This window comes from Procambarus clarkii, chromosome 54 (assembly GCF_040958095.1).
Source record: "Procambarus clarkii isolate CNS0578487 chromosome 54, FALCON_Pclarkii_2.0, whole genome shotgun sequence".
In the NCBI taxonomy this organism is placed as follows: domain Eukaryota; kingdom Metazoa; phylum Arthropoda; class Malacostraca; order Decapoda; family Cambaridae; genus Procambarus; species Procambarus clarkii.
This window is the reverse complement of record NC_091203.1, coordinates 29,033,683-29,047,489: the sequence shown is the minus strand read 5'-3', so window position 1 is coordinate 29,047,489 and position 13,807 is coordinate 29,033,683. Positions and strand designations below refer to the sequence as shown.

Below are 13,807 nucleotides of genomic sequence, written 5' to 3'. Positions count from 1 at the left end.
AGGCATAGACGACGTTGGTCTCTTTTAAAGCTTTCTGCTTTGTGTCTGGAGAGTTTCTCATGAGTAGGCTGGCCGTTTTTCTGGTTTTAAAGTAAATCGTCAGTTGTATCCTCTGATTTTTGTCTGTAGGGATAACGTTTCTATTAACAATATCTTTCAGGACGCTTTCCTCTGTTTTATGAGCTGTTGAAAAGAAGTTCCTGTAAAATAGTCTAATAGGGGGTATAGGTGTTGTGTTAGTTGTCTCTTCAGAGGTTGCATGGCGTTTCACTTTCCTTCTTATGATGTCTTCTTATGATGGTGAAGACATCATAAGAAGGAAAGTGAAACGCCATGCAACCTCTGAAGAGACAACTAACACAACACCTATACCCCCTATTAGACTATTTTACAGGAACTTCTGTTCCACAGCTCATAAAACAGAGGAAAGGGTCCTGAAAGATATTGTTAATAGAAACGTTATCAATACAGACAAAAATCAGAGGATACAACTGACGATTTACTATAAAACCAGAAAAACGGCCAGCCTACTCATGAGAAACTCTCCAGACACAAAGTAGAAAGCTTTAAAAGAGACCAACGTCGTCTATGCCTTCAAATGCCCACTTGGGGACTGTAAGCTCCAAAAAACCCAGTATATAGGCAAGACAACAACATCTCTTTCTAGGCGTTTAACGATGCATAAACAACAGGGCTCCATAAAGGAACATATAATCTCTTCCCACAACCAAACCATCGCCAGAGAAATCCTAGTAAACAACACAGAAATCATCGATAGATACAGTGATAGCAGGCAGCTTGACGTTTGCGAGGCACTACACATTAAGAAGTCAACACCAGTAATCAACAGCCAATTAATGCACAACTATATTCTACCCACCTCAAGACTCCGCTCCAATATAGAAGCATCAAGAAATATGGACCAATAGGCTTTCTACAATCACTTCCATTTCAATACCCATTGTTTCGTGTTCTGTCTTGTGTTGATGAAATTAATACCCTATTAATGCCACCTCTTGTTCTGTCTTGTGTTGATGAAATTAATACCCTTTTAATGCCACCTCACCCCATCCACCTCACTCAAATGCAGATATAAACAAAAATCGGAGATGTGTAAGTTCTATTCAGTTGTGTATTTGTAAACTAAAGTCTTTGAAAATGTAATAAGTTTTACGAAACGCGCTCGTGTCGCGTCAGACTAGAAATAAAAATGAATTTTGGAGAATTGATTTTTGAATTACCTCCAACAGTGAAAAGAAATGTACGAAAGATTGAGAAAATTCGTGTTACAATTATTAATCTTACTTTTTCGGTCATATCTAATAATATATATATATATATATATATATATATATATATATATATATATATATATATATATATATATATATATATATATATATATATATATATATATATATATATATATATATATATGTCGTACCTAGTAGCCATAACGCACTTCTCGGCCTACTATGCAAGGCCCGATTTGCCTAATAAGCCAAGTTTTCCCTAATTAATATATTTTCTCAATTTTTTTTCTTTTAAAATGATAAAGCTACCCATTTCATTATGTATGAGGCCAATTTTTGTTATTGTAGTTAAAATTAAGGTAGATATATGACCGAACCTAACCAACCCTACCTAACCTAACCAAACCTATCTTTATAGGTTAGGTTAGGTTAGGTAGCCGAAAACGTTAGGTTAGGTTAGGTTAGGTAGGATAGGTAGTCGAAAAAAACAATTAATTCATGAAAACTTGGCTTATTAGGCAAATCGGGCCTTGCATAGTAGGCTGAGAAGTGCGTTCTGGCTACTAGGTACGACATATATATGTATATATATATATATATATATATATATATATATATATATATATATATATATATATATATATGAATCTTTGTAAGGCTCATTATTATTTAAAGGCTCTCTGGTCAAGATATATCATATAGCATCCGTTACCCTTCAACTGCTTTAAATATGCTGGAAAAGAATGAGAATAAGTTTAGTCCTGGTAAGAGTTTGGCAACAGTGACTAATGTATGATTCCCGGTTGTAGTTTCGGCCATCGCCGCTACAGTAAGTAGAGGCGCCACACTAGAGGGCGGCTGGACGACTCTGTGAACGACACCCGCCCGTGAGAACGACCACTGTCAACCACCCACGCCATTCCTCAACATCAACGTTTAATCATCTATAACACCTGATGACCGTAGTATCAGGATATGCCTGCTAAATACATTTATTATACATATGTACAGGAAATTGAATACAAATATTACCTTTTTTGTAAACTGTAATTATTATATTTATTGTAAAATTTTATTTAACTAAAAAATAAATGTTGAATGTTATGAAGATTTTAAATAATTGTGCTAATTTTACCTCGGTGATATTTAACTCGGGATGAGAACACATGCTTACTACAGAATACCAAGACACACACAAAAACACGCACACATCATTGTAAACAACCTACATGAGACCAATATTATATATGCAGCTTCACCATGGAACCCCAACCTCAAAAAGCACACAAGAAAACTTGAAAAGATTTAAAGGTTTACAACGAGGATCGTACCAGAATTATATAGAATAAGGTACGGAGAATGAATGAAATGAACCTTGAGTTGCTGGAACAATAGGAGTAAGAGAGGAAACATGAAAAATATTTAGAGGAATCGACAAGGTGGAAAAAAGAGGAAATGTTTACAGTGAATATCAATAGAACATGAGTAAAAGCTTGGGAAACAGATGAACCATAGAGATGTCAGACACTATTTTAAGAGTAGTAGTAAAACATGGAACGAACGAAGATGGCAATTTGTAGAATCCAGCTTAATGTTAAAAGTAGCTATGATGGAAAGCTGAAGGCGAGTCATTGTAATTACCTGTATTTACACCTTGGAGTCGCATCAGTCAGGGCAGACAACTCCCAACTGAATGGATCCGTGTTCGATTCCTAGACAGGTCAGGACATTTGAACACGTTTCATAACATGTGATGTCTCACAACTGGAAATGGGTACCCGGGAGCCAGTCGTTGCCCTAGTGTCGTAGAGGGACCTCGATAAGACTACCATGCTTCCTGTCCCTGACAATGAGTAACCTGATAAGAACCTGTTTGTGTTGATCTTCACAGACCACGTGTGGTCATACACTAGTGCCTCACAGACCACGTGTGGCCATACACCAGTGCCTCACAGACCACGTGTGGCCATACACCAGTGCCTCACAGACCACGTGTGGCCATACACCAGTGCCTAACAGACCACGTGTGGCCATACACCAGTGCCTCACAGACCACGTGTGGCCATACACCAGTGCCTCACAGACCACGTGTGGCCATACACCAGTGCCTCACAGACCACGTGTAGACATACACCAGTGCCTCACAGACCACGTGTAGACATACACCAGTGCCTCACAGACCACGTGTGGTCATACACCAGTGCCTCACAGACCACGTGTGGTCATACACCAGTGCCTCACAGACCACGTGTGGTCATACACTAGTGCCTCACAGACCACGTGTGGCCATACACCAGTGCCTCACAGACCACGTGTGGTCATACACCAGTGCCTCACAGACCACGTGTGGCCATACACCAGTGCCTTACAGACCACGTGTAGACATACAACAGTGCCTCACAGACCACGTGTGGCCATACACCAGTGCCTCACAGACCACGTGTAGACATACACCAGTGCCTCACAGACCACGTGTGGTCATACACCAGTGCCTCACAGACCACGTGTGGCCATACACCAGTGCCTCACAGACCACGTGTAGACATACACCAGTGCCTCACAGACCACGTGTGGCCATACACCAGTGCCTCACAGACCACGTGTAGACATACACCAGTGCCTCACAGACCACGTGTGGTCATACACCAGTGCCTCACAGACCACGTGTGGCCATACACCAGTGCCTCACAGACCACGTGTAGACATACACCAGTGCCTCACAGACCACGTGTGGCCATACACCAGTGCCTCACAGACCACGTGTGGTCATACACCAGTGCCTCACAGACCACGTGTGGCCATACACCAGTGCCTCACAGACCACGTGTGGCCTTACACCAGTGCCTCACAGACCACGTGTGGTCATACACCAGTGCCACACAGACCACGTGTGGTCATACACCAGTGCCTCACAGACCACGTGTGGCCTTACACCAGTGCCTCACAGACCACGTGTAGACATGCACCAGTGCCTCATTGACCACGTGTGGTCATACACCAGTGCATCAGATATCAAGTGACTATACACTAGTGGTTGTCTTGAGATGATTTCGGGGCTTGGCGTCCCCGCGGCCCGGTCCTCGACCAGGGCCGGGGGGACGCCAAGGTCGGTCGAGGAGGTCGAGGCCCTGGTTTTTTGTTACACACCCCCAGGAAGCAGCCCGTAGCAGCTGTCTAACTCACAGGTACCAATTTACTGCTAGGTAACAGTGCAACAAAGCGAAAGAAACTCTGCCCATTTGTTTCCGCCTCCTCCGGGTATCGAACCCGGAACCTCAGAACTACGAATCCGAAGCGCTGTTCACTCAGCTGTCAGACCGCAGGGCATTATTTGAGCATGTGTTTATTGTTTATTAATGAACAATTTATTGTGCCTAAACCTTGCATGGCGGAAACATAACCCAAAATTAAATATCCCGAAACATACTGTTGCTCTGCGGAACAGTATATGTTGGTACAAGCCTCCTATGTCTAGCTTTATGAACAAGTTACCGCAAATTTGAGGTGAAAAAGAGAAGGGGTTATCTTCTTGAGATCTTATCTTGATATATTTTCGTGGCTTAGCGTCCCCGCGGCCCGGTCCTCGACCAGGCCTCCTCCCGTAGCAGCTGTCTAACTCCCAGGTACCTATTTACGGCTAGGTGAACAGACTCATCAGGGTGAAAGAAACTCTGCCCATTTGTTTCCGCCTCCAACAGGGATCGAACTCGGAACCTCAGGACTACGAATCCCGAGCGCTGTCTACTCAGTTGTCAGGTCTTAACAGGGGGTTCAGTCATTTCTTGACAATATATGTTGTGCACTGGTTTCAATACTGTAGCTCTAATGTGATTTTTATCCTACAATGAGTTTTTTGTTAAATAACGTCGTTATAATACACCAGTAGATATAATGCGTCAACACTTACACGTGGAAATGTAGCCACACTGACTAATGTTTACATCCCAACTACAGCCGTGGGTAGAGGTACACTCGAGGGCTGGCTGATGGCGGCCATGGCGGCCATGGCGGTGGTTATGGCGGCCATGGCCGTGGCCACCTCAAGCCGTCCACTGATGCCACTCATTACAACGTTGAAAGATCTACAAAACCCCAGTCTTACCTGTTAAACGACATAGTACGAAAATATGTATGTTAAACAAGCATAAACCAGATATCAAACTCTATTAATTGGAATGTTTATTACTAAATCCTAATGGATTGAAAGCAAATAAATGTTGAATGTTATCAATTTGTGAATGTAAGTTTTTGAATACAGTACGCATTAGGCTCGTTTAACTTCAGTAATACTTATATTAACCTTAGACTGCTCAACAGAAGAAAAACAAGGATTTCTTGAAAACTTATTAAATAAAACGTATGTGGCACATGTTGAGCTGGAAATATTAAGAAAAATGTGAGAAAATTATACTACTGTGTATATATATATATATATATATATATATATATATATATATATATATATATATATATATATATATATATTGTGACGATAATCTCCTTCAAGAGATTGAGCCTGCTCTTCCCTCCACAATTACGTCGTTGGAATTATATAAAACTACTATGGAAGAAATGTCCAACAACGACAACAACACCAGCAAGGTTTGCCAGAGCGCAAAACGTATGCAGCCAGACACCTGTTCAGACTCAAACCGCCAAACTACCTGTTGATCGCTACCGGCTCCGCTGATTGGTCGCCGGTCTGGCTGCACCTGCACTCGCCCCCCCATACTACTTGATGTCTGGGGTCGCCACGACCTCAGACCTCAGAATGTTCAGTGCTTTCGTGGTTACCACTCCTCCCGGCTAGACGTTAGCGTGTACTGAGAGAGGTGGTAGCTTAAAGCCAATATTCCAGCACCTTCCCTTTATTTTGTGTTGCACTTCTTGTTATTTTATCTTAACGTAACTTTTCATTGTGTCATTTAATTATTCTTACTATTTTGATTGATTGATTTTATTATACGAATTTGTTTGTGCATTTTATTCATGTTTTATTTCTTTAACGTAATTAAATTTCATTGTTAAAATTTACTTGTGTTTTGTGTGTCTTCTCCTTACCTTACCACAGACGAAGTTCCAGTTTTTCTATTTTTTTTTATAACTATGTGACGAGGCCATACCCCTAGCCTTAAACAGCCGAACACCAACGCGTTACCGTCACAAGTTATATGGGGGCCTGTCCTAGGAGCTTCACTCAGGTACTGGAGCCAAGTGGTAATTTATGGTAAGCGTATTTAACTTTGTTAACGTAGCTTTACTATTTTTCATATTCAATTTCATTTTTTATAAGGTGCGGTGTATTGTGCATTACGAGAGTAACATATGGTGAAGGTGAGACAACTTTGGATTACGTGGTGACTGTAGGCCTCAGTCATGCTCTTAATTGGTCATCTCTCCCTCCTTGTTATTACTCGTGTTTACCATCTATGTCCCTTGAATATTTCTCATTTTGACAGATCATCATATTGGTACCCTGGTACTGTGGTCTGCCCCGGGTCAAGAGTACCCAATCTTCTGCAATCTGACTGTAGGAGGACAAAGAGGGCCATAGTTCCTCTAGCTCGAACTTTAGTTGCTGAATTGGGACCTCAGCAGCAGTTCTCGTCACCAGTTGACACCTCGCACCCCTACACGTCAGTCAGAGATGATGATACATACAACGGTAGGGAATTAGCTTATTTTTTCAGAGCACAAAAGTTCGCTAATTCTGTAAGTATCATATTAAATTCAGTAGGAAAAACTTGCTTTATGTCCTATAGAGACGTGGCAAGGTATGCCTACATCCTTGGACTACCAATTTTACTTTTGAAGCATTTAACTGTTTCATTTGTTTTCGAAACTCTGTTTCATTTGTTAGTAGGATTTTCTTGCCCTTATCCTCTTACATGAGTTCCGGGTACAAGATTTCCTGCGCCCTTGATTTAATGTAATCATTTAACATCTTTTACTTAACTTTAATTGTTAAAGATCTCACAGGATAGGTACCAGTTGCCACGTTGTCCTGTTTCTAACATTCACTATTGAATATTCGTGTACCTTTATTTGCTAATTTCACCATGTTTCGTCTCCAAGCTTTCCGTACAAATCCAGCAGGTGAAATAGGGACTTTAAGTCGTGCCAAGAGGACTGAATTACAAACTCTTGCACATGAGTATCAACTAGAAGTTCCCTACCAAGCCAACAAAAATGACCTACACAACCTGTTGCTGGATTACTATTTAGAGCAAGGTAAGATAGACTCTGAAACTCATGAAACTTACTATATTACAGATAAAACTGATTTGGCGACGATGAAACTCAAACTAGAGCTGGCCAAGATTGAAGAACGAACCGCTGCCATACGGAGGGAAGAACAAGAACGAGAAATCACCCTCAGAGAACGCGAAGCTGCTTTGAGGAGAGACGAACAAGAACGCGAAGCCGCTTTGAGGAGAGAAGAACACGAACGTGAGGTCGCATTACTCCGTGAACGTGAACGCGTACAGCTTGAAACCAAACAACGCGAGTTGGAAATACAACGCGAACATGACAAGCAACAAGCGACTCTAGCTCTAGAGTGTCGTCAACGCGAAATCGCCTTGGAAACTTCACACTTCACTCAACGCCAGCAAGCTACTGCCAATCTTCCCGTCAGTTTTAATATATCACATGCAAGTAAGTTGATGCCATCCTTTGTAGAAGCAGAAGTTGATGTGTTCTTTACCACCTTTGAAACCCTTGCTAATCAACTCAGTTGGCCTGTCGACCAATGGGCCACACTTCTCAGAGTCCATCTTACAGGTAGAGCTGCAGTCACACTCAGTACTTTGGCGTCTGAGAATGACTACCACACTCTGAAACAAGCAGTGTTGGACGCCTACCTCCTCTCTACTGAAAGTTATAGAAGGAAATTCCGTGACCACCTGAAGGCAAGTACCACTACCTTCCTCGAGTTTGCTAACACGAAACGGAGGTATTTCATGAAATGGCTGGAAGCAGCACATGTCTCTACTTTTACAGAACTCGTCAACCTGATGCTTGTTGAAGAATTCTTGAGACGTGTGCCACCTCCTGTCCGCCTCTACTTAGCAGATAAAGAAGAAACCGACTACCTGAAGTGTGCTAAGTCGGCTGACACTTACAGCCTCATCCACCGGCTGACACCCGAACCATCCTCCAGTAAGAAGTCGTGGTACAGTTACGAGAAGGTGAGCCCCGATCAAGCTGGTTCACAACTGTACTGCAAGTATTGTAGACTCTATGGACATACCATAGACAAGTGTGGTAAGTCTCAATACAAGGGAACCACTGACCAACAAAGACCCAAACCAACTCCTCCTAAGTCCGGTAAGCCTGTGATGAATGTTGGTGTTGATGTTAATGATCTTTCTCTTTTCAGTAACCACCTGTATACTGGAACTGTCTCTGCCAACGGTTCAAATCCGGAGGGACGTTTCAAATTGAAGATCTTGAGGGACACAGCGGCTCTACAATCGATCATCTTGAAGTCGGCTGTGCCCAACATCGTCTACACCGGAGAAACAGTCTTCATCACTGACCTCACTGCTACCACTCCATACCTTCTCGCCAGAGTCCACCTGGATTGTCCCTACGTGAACGGGGAAGTCCAAGTCGCCGTCAGGGAAAAGCCTTTTCCCATGCCTGGAGTGCAACTTCTCCTAGGCAACGACTTGGCAGAAGACCTGCAACCGACCAACCTGATCGTCATGGACAAACCCCAGGTGTGTAACTCTGTGCCAATAAACCCTATTCTAGAGTATGTTCCAGCAGAGGTTCAAGAGAGTGATGAAGTTTCTCCTCCGGTTCTCGTGACCACACGTGCACAAGCCGCACGTCCACAGCCAGCTGACTCTACTGCTACCGCTGTCCCTCAAGACCCTCAGAAACTCCCCCCGCATCTGACCAAGTTGGAGTTCCGTAAGTTGCAGAGGGAAGATCTTACTTTAACACCATTGTTTTTCCAGGCTGAGACTCAACCCGACAGTATTCCTGGGTTCTTCCTAGAGAACGACTTGCTCTACCGCAGATATAGACCCAGTAAACTGAAGGAGGAGGACGATTGGGCCAACATCGAACAACTTGTGATTCCCACCAGCCTGCGGCCCACTATTCTACACCTGGCCCACGGAGCATTCTCCCACTACGGCTTCAACAAGACTTACCATGGGATTCGTCAAGACTACTACTGGCCAGGTATGGTAAATAACGTCAAACAGTACGTAAAACAGTGTCATACATGTCAGATGGCAGGCAAACTGAACGTCTCCATTCCCAGAGCACCACTGATTCCCATACAGGTGCCTGCGGAACCTTTCCACAGACTCATAATAGACTGTGTTGGTCCTTTACCTCGGACCAGTTCAGGTAACGCCTACATCCTAACCATCCTGTGTCCTACCACCAGATTTCCCATAGCAGTTCCAGTGAAGAACATCACGGCTGCTACGGTTATAAAACATCTATTGAAGATCTTCACTCAATACGGATTTCCCAGGGAGATTCAAAGTGACTGTGGTACCAACTTCACCAGTGATCTCTTCAAAAGGACACTGGAGGAGTTCAACATCAAACAGGTATTGTCCAGCCCCTATCATCCTGCTTCACAGGGTTCTCTTGAACGTAGTCATCAGACCATCAAAGCACTCTTGAAAAAGTTTTGTAGTGAAACCTCGAAGGATTGGGATAAGCAGATTGACCTTATAATGTGTATTTTCAGAAGTCTCCCCAATGAGTCCCTAGGAGTATCTCCTTATGAGATGCTCTACGGCCGTAAGTGCCGTACTCCCCTTAAGGCTTTCAAAGACTCCCTCAGAGATGCCACCTTCAGTGAGCATCAGAATGTGCCCCAGTTTCTTCAAAACCTTCAACACATTCTAGAGAGAGTCCACCGCTTTGCCCATAATAATCTATTGAAAGCCCAGGTGAGAATGAAGACTCATTACGACCAGACCAGCAAAGTAAGAAAATTCAAGCCGGGAGACTTCGTCCTTGCCTATTTCCCTATCCCAGGTTCACCTCTACAAAACAGGTTTTCAGGACCCTACTGCGTCAAAGAGTGCAGGAATAATAACAACTACGTAATAGAGACTCCAGATAGGCGGCGGAAGACCCAGCTGTGCCACGTCAACCTCCTGAAGCAATATAATGGTACTCCTCCCACTGTCCTAACTAACTATTCCACCTTCACAGAACCCTACATCCACAGTGAGACCATCCCAGCTTCTCCCCCCGAAAGCACTGACAAGGAGTCAGCGCTTTCTAATTCCGAAATCCTTAATGATCTTCCCAAATACTTTCAGGATAATCATAGTGCACCTCTCGTCAAGATCTTCAGAGAACATCAAGAGTTGTTCCGAGATGATCCCCAAGAGTGTAATGTTACCCAGCACGACATCCAACTGCTCCCCGACACCCGGCCGATTCGTCAACCCTTCTACCGAATCAGCCTGAGCAAGAAGGAAGTCATGCGTGCTGAGGTGCAATACCTCTTGGATCATGGACTGGCTACACCTTGTGAGTCCCCCTGGGCCTCAACTTGTATCTTGGTGCCCAAACCCCAAGGTAAGGTGCGGTTGTGCACTGACTATCGTAAACTGAACTCTGTCACTGTCAAGGATGCTTACCCCTTGCCAAGGATAGATGACATCCTTGATGCCATTGGTAGTGCCCAGTACTTGTCCCAAGTGGACTTGCTTAAGGGGTACTATCAAGTGTGTCTAACGGAGCGCGCTAAAGAGATATCTGCCTTCATCACTCCTTTTGGACTTTTCAGATATGAACGCCTTCCTTTCGGACTATGTAATGCCCCGGCCACCTTTCAAAGAGCTGTCAACCGTGTCATCCAGGGCTTGGATAACACATACGCCTACCTGGACGATATCGTCGTAGCCTCCAACTCCTGGAGTGAACATCTGCTCCAGCTGCGACGTCTGTTCTCCAAGCTCCTGACAGCCGGCCTCACCATCAACCTGGGCAAGTCCACTTTCGCGAAAGGTAAAGTGCGTTATCTGGGTCATGTTATTGGGAGTGGCAGCATAGCTCCGTTAGACTCACACACTCAAGCCATCCAACAGTATCCACAGCCTACCACCAGGAAGCAGCTCCTGCGCTTCCTTGGTCTTGCCTCTTACTACCGTAGGTTTGTGAGGAATTTCAGTACAGTCGCCACACCTCTAATTCTATTAACCAGTCCCAAGCAACGGTATAATTGGACCATACAGCAAACCGTTGCTTTCGAACAACTCAAATTCCTCCTCTGTTCTAACCCCATTCTCGCCTCTCCAGATATCACCAAGCCTTTCGTCCTTCATGTCGACGCCAGTGGTACCGGCGTTGGTGGTGTCCTGATGCAACAACGAGGCGAGGAGGTTCTACCTGTCAGCTACTACAGCTACAAACTGAAACCACACCAGAGGAACTACAGCACTATTGAAAAGGAGCTACTATCCATCGTCCTGAACCTCCAACACTTCGCTCCGTACCTACAAGGCACCAGATCTACCACCATCTTCTCAGACCACAACCCTCTCCGCTTCCTACATCAAGCCCAATTCTCCAACCAGCGTCTTCTACGATGGGCTCTGTATTTACAAGACTTCAACCTGGAGATCCGCTATATCAAGGGTTCTGACAACACCATAGCCGATGCCCTCTCCAGAGTTTATGAAGTAGAAGCGACTCCATCCATTACTCCACCACATAATGACGTACTTCTTCCAGAACCGCAGGCTTCGGGGGAGAGTTGTGACGATAATCTCCTTCAAGAGATTGAGCCTGCTCTTCCCTCCACAATTACGTCGTTGGAATTATATAAAACTACTATGGAAGAAATGTCCAACAACGACAACAACACCAGCAAGGTTTGCCAGAGCGCAAAACGTATGCAGCCAGACACCTGTTCAGACTCAAACCGCCAAACTACCTGTTGATCGCTACCGGCTCCGCTGATTGGTCGCCGGTCTGGCTGCACCTGCACTCGCCCCCCCATACTACTTGATGTCTGGGGTCGCCACGACCTCAGACCTCAGAATGTTCAGTGCTTTCGTGGTTACCACTCCTCCCGGCTAGACGTTAGCGTGTACTGAGAGAGGTGGTAGCTTAAAGCCAATATTCCAGCACCTTCCCTTTATTTTGTGTTGCACTTCTTGTTATTTTATCTTAACGTAACTTTTCATTGTGTCATTTAATTATTCTTACTATTTTGATTGATTGATTTTATTATACGAATTTGTTTGTGCATTTTATTCATGTTTTATTTCTTTAACGTAATTAAATTTCATTGTTAAAATTTACTTGTGTTTTGTGTGTCTTCTCCTTACCTTACCACAGACGAAGTTCCAGTTTTTCTATTTTTTTTTATAACTATGTGACGAGGCCATACCCCTAGCCTTAAACAGCCGAACACCAACGCGTTACCGTCACAATATATATATATATATATATATATATATATATATATATATATATATATATATATATATATATATATATATATATATATATATATATATAATCTTTTTTGGAGCATCTCTCTGTGCTCTAAAGAAAAGGATGGAGGGATCAGGCCAATAGCTGTGGGCAATTCTCTCCGGCGTCTCGTCGCAAAGGCAGCTGCAAGAACAGTTAGTGATGCAGCGGCCAACATGCTGAAGCCAATACAACTCGGGTTTGGCATTCCACAAGGGTGTGAGGCGGCAGCCCATGCAGCTCGAGCCTTCATCGCCAACATCACAGACGAAAAGGCCCTTATCAAGCTAGATTTCAAAAATGCCTTCAATTTGGTGCGGAGGGATGCTGTACTCCGTGCGGTTCATAGTCATTTCCCTTCCCTCTACCCTTTTGTACATTCATGTTACAGTATGGATCTTAAGCTACTTTTTGGCGAACATGAAATTGACTCGCGAGAAGGCGTCCAACAGGGTGACCCCCTTGCTCCTCTCCTTTTCTGCTTAGTCATCAAACAAGTCACAGAGGTCCTGTCCAGCGAGCTTAACATCTGTTTCTTGGATGATGGTACCCTAGCTGGTTCCCAAGACTCCCTCCTGGAGGACATCAGAAAAATCCAGGAGCAAGGTGCAGTTTTAGGCCTCATCCTGAACCATTCTAAATGTGAAATAATATGTTCCAACCAGGGCATTGTAGAGAGAATAGAGGGTCTTCTGCCAAATATCCATAAAACTAAAACTGAAGACAGCACACTCCTAGGAGCTCCCCTGGGGTTGAAAGCCTTCGATGAGGTCCATGATAAGAAAATCGCCGACCTTAAAAGGATGGATGGAATTATTGAGGATATTGATGCTCATGATGCACTCTACCTCATCACTAGATGTCTGTCCCTCCCCAGGTTAACCTACTTTATGAGGTGTTCACCATCTTACAGTAGCCAAAAACTAAGTGAGTATGACCGGTTACTGAAATCAATGCTAGAAAAAGCCCTTAACCTCTCTCTCGATGACCTACAGTGGAAACAAGCCTCTCTTCCCGTAAGACTTGGGGGCCTCGGAGTTCGAACAGCAAGCAAATCGCTGTTCCAGCCTTCCTGTCCTCCTTAT

The 13,807-nt window shown here is 43.9% G+C and overlaps 1 long non-coding RNA gene across 1 annotated transcript in view; it reads left to right on the top strand.

Moving 5' to 3' along the window:
- Window positions 1-2,357, top strand: part of LOC123771414 (uncharacterized) — a 7,517-nt gene extending 5,160 nt beyond the window's left edge. Inside the window, exon 3 of the long non-coding RNA XR_006774477.2 lies at window positions 2,063-2,357. This is a non-coding gene — a long non-coding RNA (uncharacterized lncRNA). The remainder of the gene's footprint in view (window positions 1-2,062) is intronic.
- The last annotated feature ends 11,450 nt before the right edge of the window (window positions 2,358-13,807 follow it).